Below are 15,754 nucleotides of genomic sequence, written 5' to 3'. Positions count from 1 at the left end.
AAAATAAGAATTACAGTGAAGTGAAGCATAAAATCAGAGAAGACAATGGCACCCCACTCCAGTACTCTTGCCTGGAAAATCCCATGGACGGAGGAGCCTGGTAGGCTGCAGTCCATGGGGTCGCTAAGAGTTGGACACGACTGAGCGACTTCCCTTTCACTTTTCACTTTCATGCATTGGAGAAGGAAATGGCAACCCACTCCAGTGTTCTTGCCTGGAGAATCCCAGGGATGGGGGAGCCTGGTGGGCTGCCATCTGTGGGGTTGCACAGAGTCGGACATGACTGAAGTGACTTAGTAGCAGTAGCAGAAGCATAAAATACATAGAAATCCATGAATTAAAAAAAATCACTTAAGAGTTACTTTTGCCTGGAATCTCCTCAGAGACTACTAGGGTAGTCTCCAGGGTCTCTACCCTAATTGTCCTAGGGTAATTATTAATATCACCCCATCTCAGAAGTGTTTCAGTTTAGAGGTTAAATTATATGGTAATGCTGCCTTGTTAGAGTGCTGATGTAATAATTCATTATTCTGCAAATTGGCAAATATAAGAAAAGTAATTATACTACTTTATAATATAAACTGTTTCAAAGTAGCCAAATATTTGATAAGGTTAATGTCATTTCATAGAAGAAGTCCAACTAATAAAGCAGAAAGAATGATAGAAGATTAAAATCATTTTACAAGCACAAATTAAATAATGGATGTAGATAACAATATTTACTAGATGCTATAAAAACCACAAGAAATGTTACTGGTGAACCTGGTAATGCATAGATTGGCTGACGACTAAAAACACTTGGGAAAACCAGACTGTATATACCTCTGATGTAATGTTAAAGAAAGATAACAATAACCCACAAATTTTTCTTGCCAAAATTCAAACTTCCAGATTGAATTACAGGAAATTGAAAGAAGAGAAGGATGTTGAATAATGTAAAGAGAGACCAAGTCAAATACAGAGTGTGGAATATGGTACTGTCACGCGAGTGTATGCTCCTCCGTTTTTGTCTCGTCACAACAAAGATTTGGAGTGACGGTACAAAATGATTAACCAAATTTCTTTAAAAAAATATGTAAATAGGTTGATTCCTCCAGTTCCATTCTTCTTTCTCAAGATCGCTTTGGCTATTCGAGGTTTTTTGTTTTTCCAAACAAATTGTGAAATTATTTGTTCTAGCTCTGTGAAGAATACTGTTGGTAGCTTGATAGGGATTGCGTTGAATCTATAAATTGCTTTGGGTAGTATACTCATTTTCACTCTATTGATTCTTCCAATCCATGAACATGGTATATTTCTCCATCTATTAGTGTCCTCTTTGATTTCTTTCACCAGTGTTTTATAGTTTTCTATATATAGGTCTTTAGTTTCTTTAGGTAGATATATTCCTAAGTATTTTATTCTTTCCATTGCAATGGTGAATGGAATTGTTTCCTTAATTTCTCTCTCTATTTTCTCATTATTAGTGTATAGGAATGCAAGGGATTTCTTTGTGTTGATTTTATATCCTGCAACTTTACTATAGTCATTGATTATTTCTAGTAATTTTCTGGTGGAATCTTTAGGGTTTTCTATGTAGAGGATCATGTCATCTGCAAATAGTGAGAGTTTTACTTCTTCTTTTCCACTGGAGGAATCAACCTACCTGACTTCAGGCTCTACTACAAAGCCACAGTCATCAAGACAGTATGGTACTGGCACAAAGACAGAAATACAGATCAATGGAATAAAATAGAAAGCCCAGAGATAAATCCACGCACATATGGACACCTTATCTTTGACAAAGGAGGCAAGAATATACAATGGATTAAAGACAATCTCTTTAACAAGTGGTGCTGGGAAAACTGGTCAACCACTTGTAAAAGAATGAAACTAGACCACTTTCTAACACCATACACAAAAATAAACTCAAAATGGATTAAAGATCTAAACGTAAGACCAGAAACTATAAAACTCCTAGAGGAGAACATAGGCAAAACACTCTCTGACATACATCACAGCAGGATCCTCCATGACCCACCTCCCAGAATATTGGAAATAAAAGCAAAAATAAACAAATGGGACCTAATTAACCTTAAAAGCTTCTGCACATCAAAGGAAACTATTAGCAAGGTGAAAAGACAGCCTTCAGAATGGGAGAAAATAATAGCATATGAAGCAACTGACAAACAACTAATCTCAAAAATATACAAGCAACTCCTACAGCTCAACTCCAGAAAAATAAACGACCCAATCAAAAAATGGGCCAAAGAACTAAATAGACATTTCTCCAAAGAAGACATACAGATGGCTAAAAAACACATGAAAAGATGCTCAACATCACTCATTATCAGAGAAATGCAAATCAAAACCACTATGAGGTACCATTTCACACCAGTCAGAATGGCTGCGATCCAAAAGTCTACAAATAATAAATGCTGGAGAGGGTGTGGAGAAAAGGGAACCCTCTTACACTGTTGGTGGGAATGCAAACTAGTACAGCCACTATGGAGAACAGTGTGGAGATTCCTTAAAAAACTGGAAATAGAACTGCCTTATGATCCAGCAACCCCACTGCTGGGCATACACACTGAGGAAACCAGAAGGGAAACAGACATGTGTACCCCAGTGTTCATCGCAGCACTGTTTATAATAGCCAGGACATGGAAGCAACCTAGATGTCCATCAGCAGATGAATGGATAAGAAAGCTGTGGTACATATACACAATGGAATATTACTCAGCCATTAAAAAGAATACATTTGAATCAGTTCTAATGAGGTGGATGAAACTGGAGCCTATTATACAGAGTGAAGTAAGCCAGAAGGAAAAACATAAATACAGTATACTAACACATATATATGGAATTTAGGAAGATGGTAACAATAACCCGGTGTACGAGACAGGAAAAGAGACACTGATGTATAGAACAGTCTTATGGACTCTGTGGGAGAGGGAGAGGGTGGGAAGATTTGGGAGAATGACATTGAAACATGTAAAATATCATGTAAGAAACGAGTTGCCAGTCCAGGTTCGATACACGATACTGGATGCTTGGGGCTAGTGCACTGGGACGACCAAGAGGGATGGTATGGGGAGGGAGGAGGGGGGAGGGTTCAGGATGGGGAACACATGTATACCTGTGGCGGATTCATTTTGATATTTGGCAAAACTAATACAATTATGTAAAGTTTAAAAATAAAATTAAATTAAAAAAATAAATAAATAAATAAAATAAAATAGAAAAAAAATATGTAAATAAATAGCTTGTCTTCATTGGTGATTTTTTCCAAACATTAAAGGAAGAAATCATACTAATTCTGTACAAAATCTTCCAGAAAATAGAAGAGACAATATTTAATCTGATACCCAAACCACACAAAGCCTAGTGTTTCTGGTGGGGAGCGGGGAAGCCTCTGGGGAGTAAAGGCAACAAATAATTTTGTCTCTATGGCACTGAAGAAAGTGAAAGTGAACGTCATTCAGTTGGGTCCGACTCTCTGCAACCCCATTCACTATACTGGCACTGAAGAAGATCCATCAAAAGGGAAACAGAACAATAAAAACCATATCCTGGGAAAGGGGAGACAGTATAAACTGGGGACAGAACTGCAGGCTGAGGAGGAGCAGGAGCATTAAAGAGGCCACACTGTCAAGTGTTTGACCTTGCATATTTACTTAACTTTCTCTTTTTCCCCAAGGGTCAATGTGTAGGGTAATAATAATAGATCTGTTTCTCAGTGATAGTATCTTTTCAAATTGAAATGTTGATAAGGAAAGCTATTCGTCGATTTCTTCTAACTAAAGTTTCCCGTTTATGCATATCTGTTTAGTAACTTAATGATGGGGAAGTTTACATATTCTCCAAAAAATGAACTATTTCTTTTGCTCGTTACATTTAACTTTAAATATCTTTTTAAAACACAAAATCAAGAGGACAGTTCATACATGTCGAATTGCTTGAGTATTGTCTATTTTATTCATCTGTTGAGAATTCACCTGGCATTGGTTTTAATCCATCAAGAAGATAGCTCATTTGACATGTTATATTAGTTTGGGGAATCACTTCAGATCATAGACAACTCCTCAAAACAGAAAAAAAAAAAAATACTATTACAGGTAACTTTAAAATGTCCATCTCCTTACTTTATTCCTACTCTGTAATGAGCTTCTATCTCCTTTCTAACCATGTGGTGAGGGAGAACGCTGATATTGTGGGAATGATAGCCAGAGGCTAAGACTGCAAAGGCCCCGCGGAGGCCATCGTCATCATAATCGGTATAAAATGATGACACCTCTAGTTCCTTTTCCTACTTCAACACTAATATATGACTTAGGAATAGGCAGAATTAAACATAAAAATGTTGAATAAAACAGAAATATCTTTTGTTCCCAGTACAGATTATAGCTTTTCTAAAAAGTTATTTTTTCTTAATTCAATTTTTGTGTGCTTAAGATCTTATTTACATAGAGAAAACAACCACTGTGATAATTAAAATTTCCTCAGAAATTACTTAATCACTCAACTGTTAACATAAATTGAATCAGTTTTAAACTAATGACCTGTAGAAATTGCAATAGAATTGAATGATATTACAGATGACTAAAATCTAGTCTAAATTAATTTATACTAAAAGCTTTACTTAATTAAAATGCAAGCTTTAAATAAGTGTCATTTTTTGCTTACAAGTCTCATTGAAAACAAGTAATGGTCTCTAAATATAGCAGAGAAAGACATTCTCTTATATTCTCATGAAAAATAATATGAGTGGTTTGTTTACAAATGGTTGCTATCTTCAAAACTCTACATTTATATTCTTACCTAAAAGTCATATTAATTTTAACTGCTTTGCAATCAATTTGTATCCACAATATTATGTTCTTAGATTATACTCTGAATATATAACGTTATTTTTGGCTCATTATCCAAGTCTTTGGAGCTTCTAAGTAATCAATCATACATTTGCCTTTTATTTGTTTCATGGTTAATTGGAGATAACAAATAGAAGTGTTTATCTTTCTTCATGTATATCTTTCTAAGGAATCCATTGTGAAGTACATGAAAAATTATACCTATTTTAATTATGAGATTGTTAATATTCAGTTCAGAAAACTAAAAGTCAAGATAGGAATTTTTAAAATATTGTACTTAGTATTTGGAGTGATTCAAGGATAATTATAGACAAATTACAATTTAGATTTTTTTCTAAGTTGGTTGTAAAAATAATGAATCTTGTCAGTAGGATAAGACTTACTACAAAAAAGTATTCCTGTTTTATCGCATTTATTTGGAAATACTTGACAAAAAAGAAGACACAAAATTTTTCTTTGTCATGTATTACATTTTAGATTCTATGTTCATTTGTCCTGTTAATGTTATTTTATCCTGTTGAAAGGGAAGATGCATTAATTTCAAAAAATGAAAAGTGGTTAAAAGTTTTTATACTGTCCAGAGTGAAACCAACTTTAGCTAATAGATTTTTTATGATTCTTTATTCAATATTAAGAGTTTCCCTGGTGGCTCAGACAGTAAAGAATCTGTCTGCAGCAAAGGAAACCTGGATTGGATCACTGGGTTGGGAAGACTCCCTGGAGAAGATTTCCTGGAGAAGGGAATAGTTCTCCACTCCAGTATTTTTGCCTGGAGAATTCCATGGACAGAGGAGCCTGGTGGGCTATAGTGTATGGGATTGCAAAGGATTGGACACAATAGAGTGATTTACACACACACACACAACTTAATATTATTTTCTGTTACAAATTAATTTTGAAACAAATGGACAATTTTTTAAAATACTGTTCAGTTCAGTTCAGTCGCTCAGTCTTGTCTGACTCTTTGCGACCCCATGAATTGCAGCAGGCCAGGCCTCCCTGTCCATCACCAACTGCTGGAGTCCACTCAAATTCACGTCCATCGAGTCAGTGATGCCATCCAGCCATCTCATCCTCTGTCGTCCCCTTCTCCTCCTGCCCCAATCCCTCCCAGCATCAGAGTCTTTTCAAATGAGTCAACTCTTCTCATGAGGTGGCCAAAGTACTGGAGTTTCAGCTTTGGCATCATTCCTTCCAAAGAAATCCCAGGGCTGATCTCCTTCAGAATGGCCTGGTTGGATCTCCTTGCAGTCCAAGGGACTCTCAAGAGTCTTCTCCAACACCACAGTTCAAAAGCATCAATTCTTCGGTGCTCAGCCTTCTTCACAGTCCAACTCTCACATCCATACATGACCACAGGAGAAACTATAGCCTTGACGAGACGGACCTTTGTTGGCAAAGTAATGTCTCTGCTTTTGAATATGCTATCTAGGTTGGACATAACTTTCCTTCCAAAGAGTAAGCGTCTTAATTTCATGGCTGCAGTCACCATCTGCAGTGATTTTGGAGCTCCCAAAAATAAAGTCTGACACTGTTTCCACTGTTTCCCCATCTATTTCCCATGAAGTGATGGGACCAGATGCCATGATCTTCGTTTTCTGAATGTTGAGCTTTAAGCCAACGTTTTCACTCTCCACTTTCACTTTCATCAAGAGGCTTTTGAGTTCCTCTTCATTTTCTGCCATAAGGGTGGTGTCATCTGCATATCTGAGGTTATTGATATTTCTCCCAGCAATCTTGATTCCAGCTTGTGTTTCTTCCAGTCCAGCGTTTCTCATGATGTACTCTGCATAAAAGTTAAATAAACAGGGTGACAATATACAGCCTTGACGTACTCCTTTTCCTATTTGGAACCAGTCTGTTGTTCCATGTCCAGTTCTAACTGTTGCTTCCTGACCTGCATACAGGTTTCTCAAGAGGCAGATCAGGTGGTCTGGTATTCCCATCTCTTTCAGAATTTTCCACAGTTGATTGTGATCCACACAGTCAAAGGCTTTGGCATAGTCAATAAAGTAGAAATAGATGTTTTTCTGGAACTCTCTTGCTTTTTCCATGATCCAGCGGATGTTGGTAATTTGATCTCTGGTTCCTCTGCCTTTTCTAAAACCAGCTTGAACATCAGGAAGTTCATGGTTCCCATATGGGTTTAATATGCCTTTGGGGAAAAGTGCTACCCAATGGATAAGGAAACACAATGCTACATACATATCACTTAGCCTGTCACTTAGCGGATTGTGTGGTAATGGGTTATCTTGTCATTTATCTTCTTCTCTAGAGTCCCTAGATCTTTCTGAAGATAGAACAAATGTCTTTTCTTATCTGTGCCTCCAAACCCTAGCATAATGCCTAAAACAAAAATGCTCTTGAGTCTAAATCAGAGTCTAATACTGAATCAGTGCTAGTAACACAGTAGGTTTTTCTGGTCCATACTCAAGTGTCACCTGACTGGAGCCTTACTTGATCATGTCATTTAAAACAGGAATTCTCCCCAAATGCATCTACCACTCCCTCCTCTCTTTTATTAAAACTTTGTATTTAGCAATTATTACTGTATGACATTTTAGACATATCATTTTTGTTTTGTGTGTTCCCTGTATCATCAGTGAATAGTTGTGGAATTAATGAAGAGATGAACGAGGAAGCAGAGGAAATTCAAATAGCTCATGAAGCAATATCATCATGTGAGAATTTTTTTTAAATGACTTACTATTATGTTTCTGATGTTCTTTTTTTCTCCCTCTGTATCTTGATGTTTCTAATTTTGTAGTTGTATAACAACTTCTACCAAGAGAGTTCTAGTGTTATTTGTGAAAGGTACTAAAATTGAAAATAGTTATTATTTCCAATATAAGACCAAACAGTTTAATTAATCTCTATAAAATTATTACAAGCTATTAAATTTTAAAAGAAAAAAGTCATCAATGTTTTACAAGTAAAAAACGCAAGCTAGTTTTGCTATACTCTAAACCAGTACTGCCCAAGAGAAGATTTTGCAGGGATGAAAATGTTCTGTATCTGTGCTGTCCTACATGGTAGAAGCTAAACACAAGTGGTTATTGAGAACTTGAAATATGGTGACAATATCTATCATCTTGGACAAGCACAGGTTTATTATTCTCCTAATATATGACCAGAAATTTTAAAAGAAATAAGGCAACAAGAGTAGTGAATTTTATAAAAACATTAAGAGGTTAATTTTTACCAATAATGATATTTCTTTGTAAAATTGTTTTGGAAAAGTAATTTCAATCACTTAATAATTATTATGAAGAGTTTTGCTTGTCTTCTATTATGAAAGACAGAGTAATATATATAACATATTGTCACCCTATTTATTTAACTTATATATAGAGTACCTCATGAGAAACGCTGGGCTGGAGGAAGCACAAGCTGGAATCAAGATTGCTGGGACAAATATCAATAACCTCAGATATGAAGGTGACACAACTCTTATGACAGAAAGTGAAGAAGAACTAAAGAGCTTCTTGGTGGAAGTGAAAGAGGAGAGTGAAAAAGTTGGCTTAAAGTTCAACATTCAGAAAACTAAATCATGGCATCTGGTCCCATCACTTCATGGGAAATAGATGGGGAAACAGTGGAAACAGTGGCTGACTTTGTTTTTCTGGGCTCCAAAATCACTGTAGATGGTGATTACAGCCATGACATTAAAAGACGCTTACTCCTTGGAAAGAATGTTATGTCCAACGTAGATAGCATATTCAAAAGCAGAGACACTACTTTGCCAACAAAGATCTGTCTAGTCAAGGTTATCATTTTTCCAGTAGTCATGTATGGATGTGAGAGTTGGACTATAAAGAAAGCTGAGTTTGGAAGAATTGATGCTTTTGAACTGTGGTGTTGGAGAAGACTCTTGACAGTCCCTTGGACTGCAAGGAGATCCAATAAGTCCATCCTAAAGGAGATCAGTCCTGAGTGTTTATTGGAAGGACTGATGCTGAAGCTGAAACTCCAGTACTTTGGCCACCTGATGCGAAGAGCTGACTCATTTGAAAAGACCCTGCTGCTGGGAAAGATTGAGGGCAGGAGGAGAATGGGACGACAGAGGATGAGATGGTTGGATGGCATCACTGACTCAATGGATATGAGTTTGGGTAGGCTCTGGGAGTTGATGATGGACACGGAGGCTTGGTGTGCTGTGGTTCATGGGGTTGCAAAGCATGACTGAGAAACAACTGGGACACGACTGAGCAACTGAACTGAACAGAACTGAGGGTGTATGAAAACAGATACTATAAAAAAATGATTTTAAATGCTAAAAAATGACCAAATATTTTTAAAATAAACAAATAAAAATTTGACCTGAAAGATTTTATGGCCATAAAATTAATATAAAATAGAAATTAGGGACTTGCTTTGTGAATTGCACTGTTCTGAGTCTAGTTCATTCACTAAGCCAATTACAAAGGCATGGTCCATTGTGATTAAACCTGAAAGACTCTGGTTTATTAAAATAGCTGGGCCAAAACCGTATTATAAAATTTACTAAGAAGAGATGAAATTCTCAAATTACAAAAGAAATGACAGTATTTCTAGAAAATTTCTGGAAACCAAATGAGCATTGTTAAACAAATATAAGAATCTAGTAATGTGGAAAATGGAAAAATAGTATACAGAAATTGGTATCTCTCCTGTAGATATTGGATTGCAACAATCAGCAACTGGAAAGTGCAGTGGAGAAAATCCCAATGAAAGTAGCATCAATACTTACAAAATACTACCAAATACCCATAGCAAAAGATGCTAAATACTTACTGATGTTGAAAAGAAATGACTGGTAAGAAACATCATGCTCTAAAATGGAAAGGCTCAATATAAAAGAAGTTAATTGTCCTTGTATTAAACTATAAAACTCATGTATGTCCACTCAATATCCTAATGAGATATGTGTGTATTTATATGTATGTGCATGCATATATACATATATATGTATGTATAAATATGTATATATATGTGATTTAAAATGGTTCTCAAGTTGTTAAGTTTATGTGGAAAAGTAATTTTAAGGATAGTCAATGATATTCCAGAAAAGGAAATAATGAAGAGGAACTTACTCTAGCACATATCATAACAAATTATAAAATTACTTAGATGAGCAACGTGATATTCTAGGAGTACACCCCACTGTGAGGTACACAGTTTTATATATGAATTATGTACACAAAGTTCCTTTGTGAACTTATAGTATGTTCTCAGTTGTGTACACAAAGTTCCTTTGAGGACACATAGTATGTCCTGCCTTTTTAAATCTCCTGATGCTCAGGAAGTCATTCTGCCTTCTTGAGTCTCCTGAACACCATTAAATTAATTGATCTTCTTAATTTCCTGACCCTCATTTAAACAATGCTGCTGCTGCTGCTGCTGCTAAGTCGCTTCAGTCCTGTCTGACTCTGTAGGACTCCATAGATGGCAGCCCACCAGGCTCCCCCGTCCCTGGGATTCTCCAGGCAAGAACACTGGAGTGGGTTACCATTTCCTTCTCCAATGCATGAAAGTGAAACGTGAAAGTGAAGTCACCCAGTCATGTCCTACTCTTCGCAACCCCAGGGACTGCAGCCCATCAGGCTCCTCAGTCCATGGGATTTTCCAGGCAAGAGTACTGGAGTGGGGTGCCATCGCCTTCTCCGCATTTTAACAATAAGACCCCTTAAATCACCTAATTGCCTTTGATCCATTGGCCCCCTTAAAACTTGGGACTGCAGAGGGTTCCATCAGTCCTGTTGTATCATGTGGTTATTATGGATTAAATCAGCCTTTAAACTATCATGACCCCCTTTAAATCAGTTGTCCTTCTTAAATCTTCTGACATTCTTTAAACCAATCAAATACATCAGCTTTCCTGGCCCAGATTAAATAAACCCCCTGAAGTGTCTGATCCCCATATTGCCCTCTTAAGTCTCTGGACATCATTAAGGATGATTGATTTAATTAAGAGTCACAAAGAAACCAGATTGAATCAATGGGAATGTTGTTTCCCTGACATTAGGGACATCTCAAAACTGACCTGTTTAATTTCCTTTAAGAAGAATGAATCACATTTTCTCAGTTCTTCTTATGTAAGTAATTTTGGATTACATTCTGAACATTCTTAGAGCTGTATTGTTGGGGCTTACATTCTGTATATTCCTATAAAGGGTGTTTTTATTTTTAAAGTAAAAAATTATCTTGATTATGATCAAATTGCAAACATTTTCTTGCCTGTTGGAGACAGCACCTCAAATCTTAGTTTCCTCTTTTTAGCCTTTGTTGAAAGTTGCTTTTAAGTTTTCTCCATACTTGTATGCTTCAGTGGTTAGCCAGAGATGTCAGGACAGTTCATATGCATAACTTGGGGATTCCTTCTGTGGCTCTCTCCTTTCCAGGTTTCCCTCCTCACTTTCTAGGAGTCTGATTGGCCTGGTTTTATCTTCTGATTCTTAGGCTAGAAAAATATGTGGGTTTCTACCAGAGTTTTAACTTCCCTGGGCCACACTGGGACTGTGGCCTGCCTTCAAACAAATGTCATAAAAATGGGAAACCATCCATGTTGTAAGCATCTTCCAAATTTTATATCCTTTACAAAACAAAACAAAAACACACACACACAAGCTTTTCTTACTTTTATCTTTTAAAAAAGTTTATCCAAAATTTATGGTTGTTTTCTTTGAGATGATTCATTTTTTAGAAAAATTTTTTTTTTCTTCATATTTGAAGAAGAACTCCTCAGGATAGAAAAATGTAATCCTTTTTCTCAGAAGGCAGTAATATCTCTCTTGGAAAGATACCAAAACGTAATTTGTGTGAAAAGATTATCTAAGGGATTAGATATCCATCAAAGCAAAATTTCCAAAAAGTAGGCATCCCAGAATACAAAGAATTATATCAATGGATCAAAAGAGCAGAATTAGGTAGAATCTTTAAAAAGACTAAAGTATTTTTTTTCCAACTGGATAAATAGCTTGTAATTAACTGAATTTTGTTTTAGTTGTTTCCTGTACTGCCTATAGATGGTACAATATAAATTGTCTGTCTTAGAAACACTGAGAAAGCAATGGCACCCCACTCTAGTACTCTTGCCTGGAAAATCCCATGGATGGAGGAGCCTGGAAGGCTGCAGTCCATGGGGTCGCTGAGGGTCGGACACGACTGAGCGACTTCACTTTCACTTTTCACTTTCATGCATTGGAGAAGGAAATGGCAACCCACTCCAGTGTTCTTGCCTGGAGAATCCCAGGGACGGTGGAGCCTGGTGGGATGCTGTCTATGGGGTGGCACAGAGTCGGACACGACTGAAGCGACTTAGCAGCAGCAGCAGCAGTCTTAGAAACAAGCAAAGAGAGAGGCATTGTCTGGACACTGGGCTCTCAAGACTTTAATGTGCAAGTCTACTTGTTGGGTAATACTGACAGTTGTATATTTTAGGCAATTCATCTTGAATTAGGCATGGTGAGAATGCCAAATATATTACCCGAAGTCACATGAAATGATAGCTGACCCTAAATTCCATAACTGATTAGCTTCAGTTCAGTTCGGTTGCTCAGTCATGTCCGACTCTTTGCAATCCCATGGACTGCAGCATGCCATGCCTCCCTGTCCATCACCAACTTCCAGAGTTTACTCAAACTCATGTCCATTGAGTCGGTGATGCCATCCAACCATCTCACCCTTTGTTGTCCCCTTCTCCTCCTGCCTTCTGTCTTTCCCATCATCAGGGTCTTTTCCAATGAGTCAGTTCTTTGCATCAGATGGCCAAAGTACTAGAGTTTCAGCTTCAGCATATACATACATAAAATACATACACATGTATACATAAACATACATACATACATACATATACATCTTTGAAATATTCTCTTTAAAAACTAAACTTTTTAAAAGTACTAAACCTCCAGCTTTCAAATATAGTAAATATGCTAGTCATTAAATTTTCTGCTTTATCTTTGTTGATGAAACAGGGCATCATAAGTATGACATATCAAAGCATAATATTTATGTTTTCCTATTCATAAACATACTTCATGAAAGAAATATTGTTACAGAGTTAAATTGCAGTCTATTTCATTTCTGACTTAGTTTTAAAGGATGTCTTATAAGAGAACATTATTGTTCAGTCGTGAAGTTGTGTCTGACTCTTTGCGACCCCATGAACTGCAGCACATCAGTCTTCCCTGTCACTCACTATGTCCCTGAGTTTGCTCAAACTCATGTCCATTGAGTTAGTGAGGCTATCCAACCATCTCATCCTCAGTCACTCCTGTCTCCTCCTGCCCTTAATCTTCCCCAGCATCAGAGTCATTTCCAATGAGCTGGCTTTTCGCATCAGGTGGCCAAAGCATTTGAGCTTCAACATCAGTCCTTCCAATGAGTATTCAGGGTTGATTTCCTTTAGGATTAACTGGTTTAATCTCCTTGCTGTCCAAGGGACTCTGAAAGAGTCTTCTCCAGCACCACAGTGGGAAAGCATCAATTCTTCAGCACTCAGTCTTCTTTATGGTCCAACTCTCACACCCACAAATGACTACTGAAAAAACCATAGCTTTGATTGCACAGACAGACCTTTGTCAGTAAGACTGTACAGACCTTTTTCGGTAAGCTTTTTTAATACTCTGTCTAGGTTTGTCATAGCTGTTCTTCCAAGGATCAAGCATCTGTTAATTTTATGGCTGCAGTCACCATCTGTAGTCATTTTGGAGCCCAAGAAAATATTTTTTCCCCTTCTATTTGCCATGAAGTTATGGGACCAGATGCCGTGATCTTTGTGTTTTTAATGTTGAGTTTTAAGCCATCTTTTTCACTCTTCTGTTTCACATTCATTAAGAGACTCTTTAATTCTTCTTTGATTTTTGCCATTAAAGTGGTATCATCTGCATATCTGAGGTTGCTGATATTTCTCCTGGCAATCTTGATTCCAGCTTGTGATTCATCCAGCCCAGCCTTTCGCATGATGCACTCAGCATAGAAATCAAATAAACAGGGTGACAATATACAGCCTTGTTGTGTTCCTTTCCCAATATTGAACCAATCCATTTTTCCATGTAAGATTCCAATGGTTACTTCTTGACCTGCATACAAGTTTCTCAGGAGACAGGTAAGCTAGTCTGGTATTCTCATCTGTTTTAAGAATTTTCCATAGATTGCTGTAATCCACACAGTCCAAGGTTTTAGTGTCATCAATGAAGCTAAGTAGAGGTTTTTGTTGCAATTCCTTTCTTTCCAAGATCCAGCAGGTGTTGCCAATTTGACCTCTGGTTCCTCTGCCTTTTCTAAATACAGCTTGTATATCTGGAAGTTCTCAGTTCACATACTGCTGAAGCCTAGCTTGAAGGATTCTGAACATTATCTTGCTATGAGAACATAATGTAACTTTTTATTTCAAAATCTTTTAACCTAATCATTATTTCAAACATTACCAATTGTCATCCTATTTCATCAGTCTGTGTTAAAGGTCTAGATTTTTTTAATACTTAGGAATTAAAATAATTTCTAAAAAAATAATTTTTAATTACATTATACCCAAGAATAATTTGTTTAAAAGACTTCTAATACTTAGAGATGTTTTTTGCTTTTTCAAAGGATTTTGATCATCAAAAGTTATCAGAGAACTAACAGCTAGAAAAAGAGAAAGGACTTGGATATTGTGGGAAAAAAACACAGGATTTATTTTAATTAAATGTCTCATGTTTCAAACAACTAAGCTCATAAACTTCAGGCAATGTTTTCTCAGTTATCTATTTATTAATCAAAATGATTTCCTCAATTATTCATTCATTATTCACTTTTATGAACCTTCAGTTTGGGGGTTTGTATTTTCATATACATCCTTTGCATTGCAACATGGTGGTATATGTTTTGGTGCACATATATATTTTTCCTTCAAAGAAGTTCCTTGAAAAAAATAGGAAGTGAGTATTTTGCTGTGTTAGAACAGCATGCACTGAATGATACTTTTTTCAGTCAAATTTGCTGTCCTGTTTGCTACACTCAGTGCTCACTAGTCTAATGAGACATGCAGGGCCCATGTCAGAGAGAAGCACCTGGCCTGAGGCCAGGACACACTGCCTTGGCGGCCAGTTCTCAGGACACCTCTCTGAGTATAGGCTTAGAAACTGCCAGGATCAGCTGAATGGTAAAGTATTTCGGATATGTTGGAGAAAAACAATAAACCATCGAGATAAACACACCATCATTAGGGTGCTTGATGGGCATCCTTCAATAAGAAGATGTTGGGCTGTGAATACCGTGTGTTTACTTTGCCCACAGTACATACATGAATTCTGTAATTTGGTAACAAAGTAGGAGAGTAGAAGAGCATTGTTTTACTCTCCAGCTGTTTTCCTGGGGGAAAAATATTATTTCAAAGTGAAAATATTGTGCTAAACATATTTCTTTCCCGTACCCAGCACAGTTTTTAGCATGTAAACTCACACATTGTTATTTTATTCTAGTGTTTGGGGGAAAAGTGCTAATAAAAACAGGCTTTCCCTTACCATATGAATAACAAACCATCAGTTTAAACCCTTTCCTCTCAAGCATTGTATGCTATAACAAGCAAACATTTGGAGACCTATTAGAGTTGAGCATACTAATTTAGTTTCCTTAATATATTCTGTGGTTGAGTCTCAGTGAATGATTAATGATGAAATGGTTCATAAAGATTTCTAAAATATGTGTTTTTCAAAAACAATATTTGTTATCATTTTACAAAAAAGAAATATCACAAAATTGTGTATTGCCACAGAATACATCTTATTGGTATCTCAGAGAGCTGAAAACTCTGTGGATATTGAAAATCCACTGGATAGGATGATATGAAACCAGTTTTTATTCTGGCAACTTTTAAAATACCATTTGAAAGTTAAACAAGAAAAAAATGAGAGTTTTTAAAAAATGCTTTTTAAAATTATGAA

This window comes from Bos indicus x Bos taurus, chromosome 4 (assembly GCF_003369695.1).
Source record: "Bos indicus x Bos taurus breed Angus x Brahman F1 hybrid chromosome 4, Bos_hybrid_MaternalHap_v2.0, whole genome shotgun sequence".
Taxonomy (NCBI): Eukaryota; Metazoa; Chordata; class Mammalia; order Artiodactyla; family Bovidae; genus Bos; species Bos indicus x Bos taurus.
Note: the sequence above shows the minus strand (reverse complement) of the source record.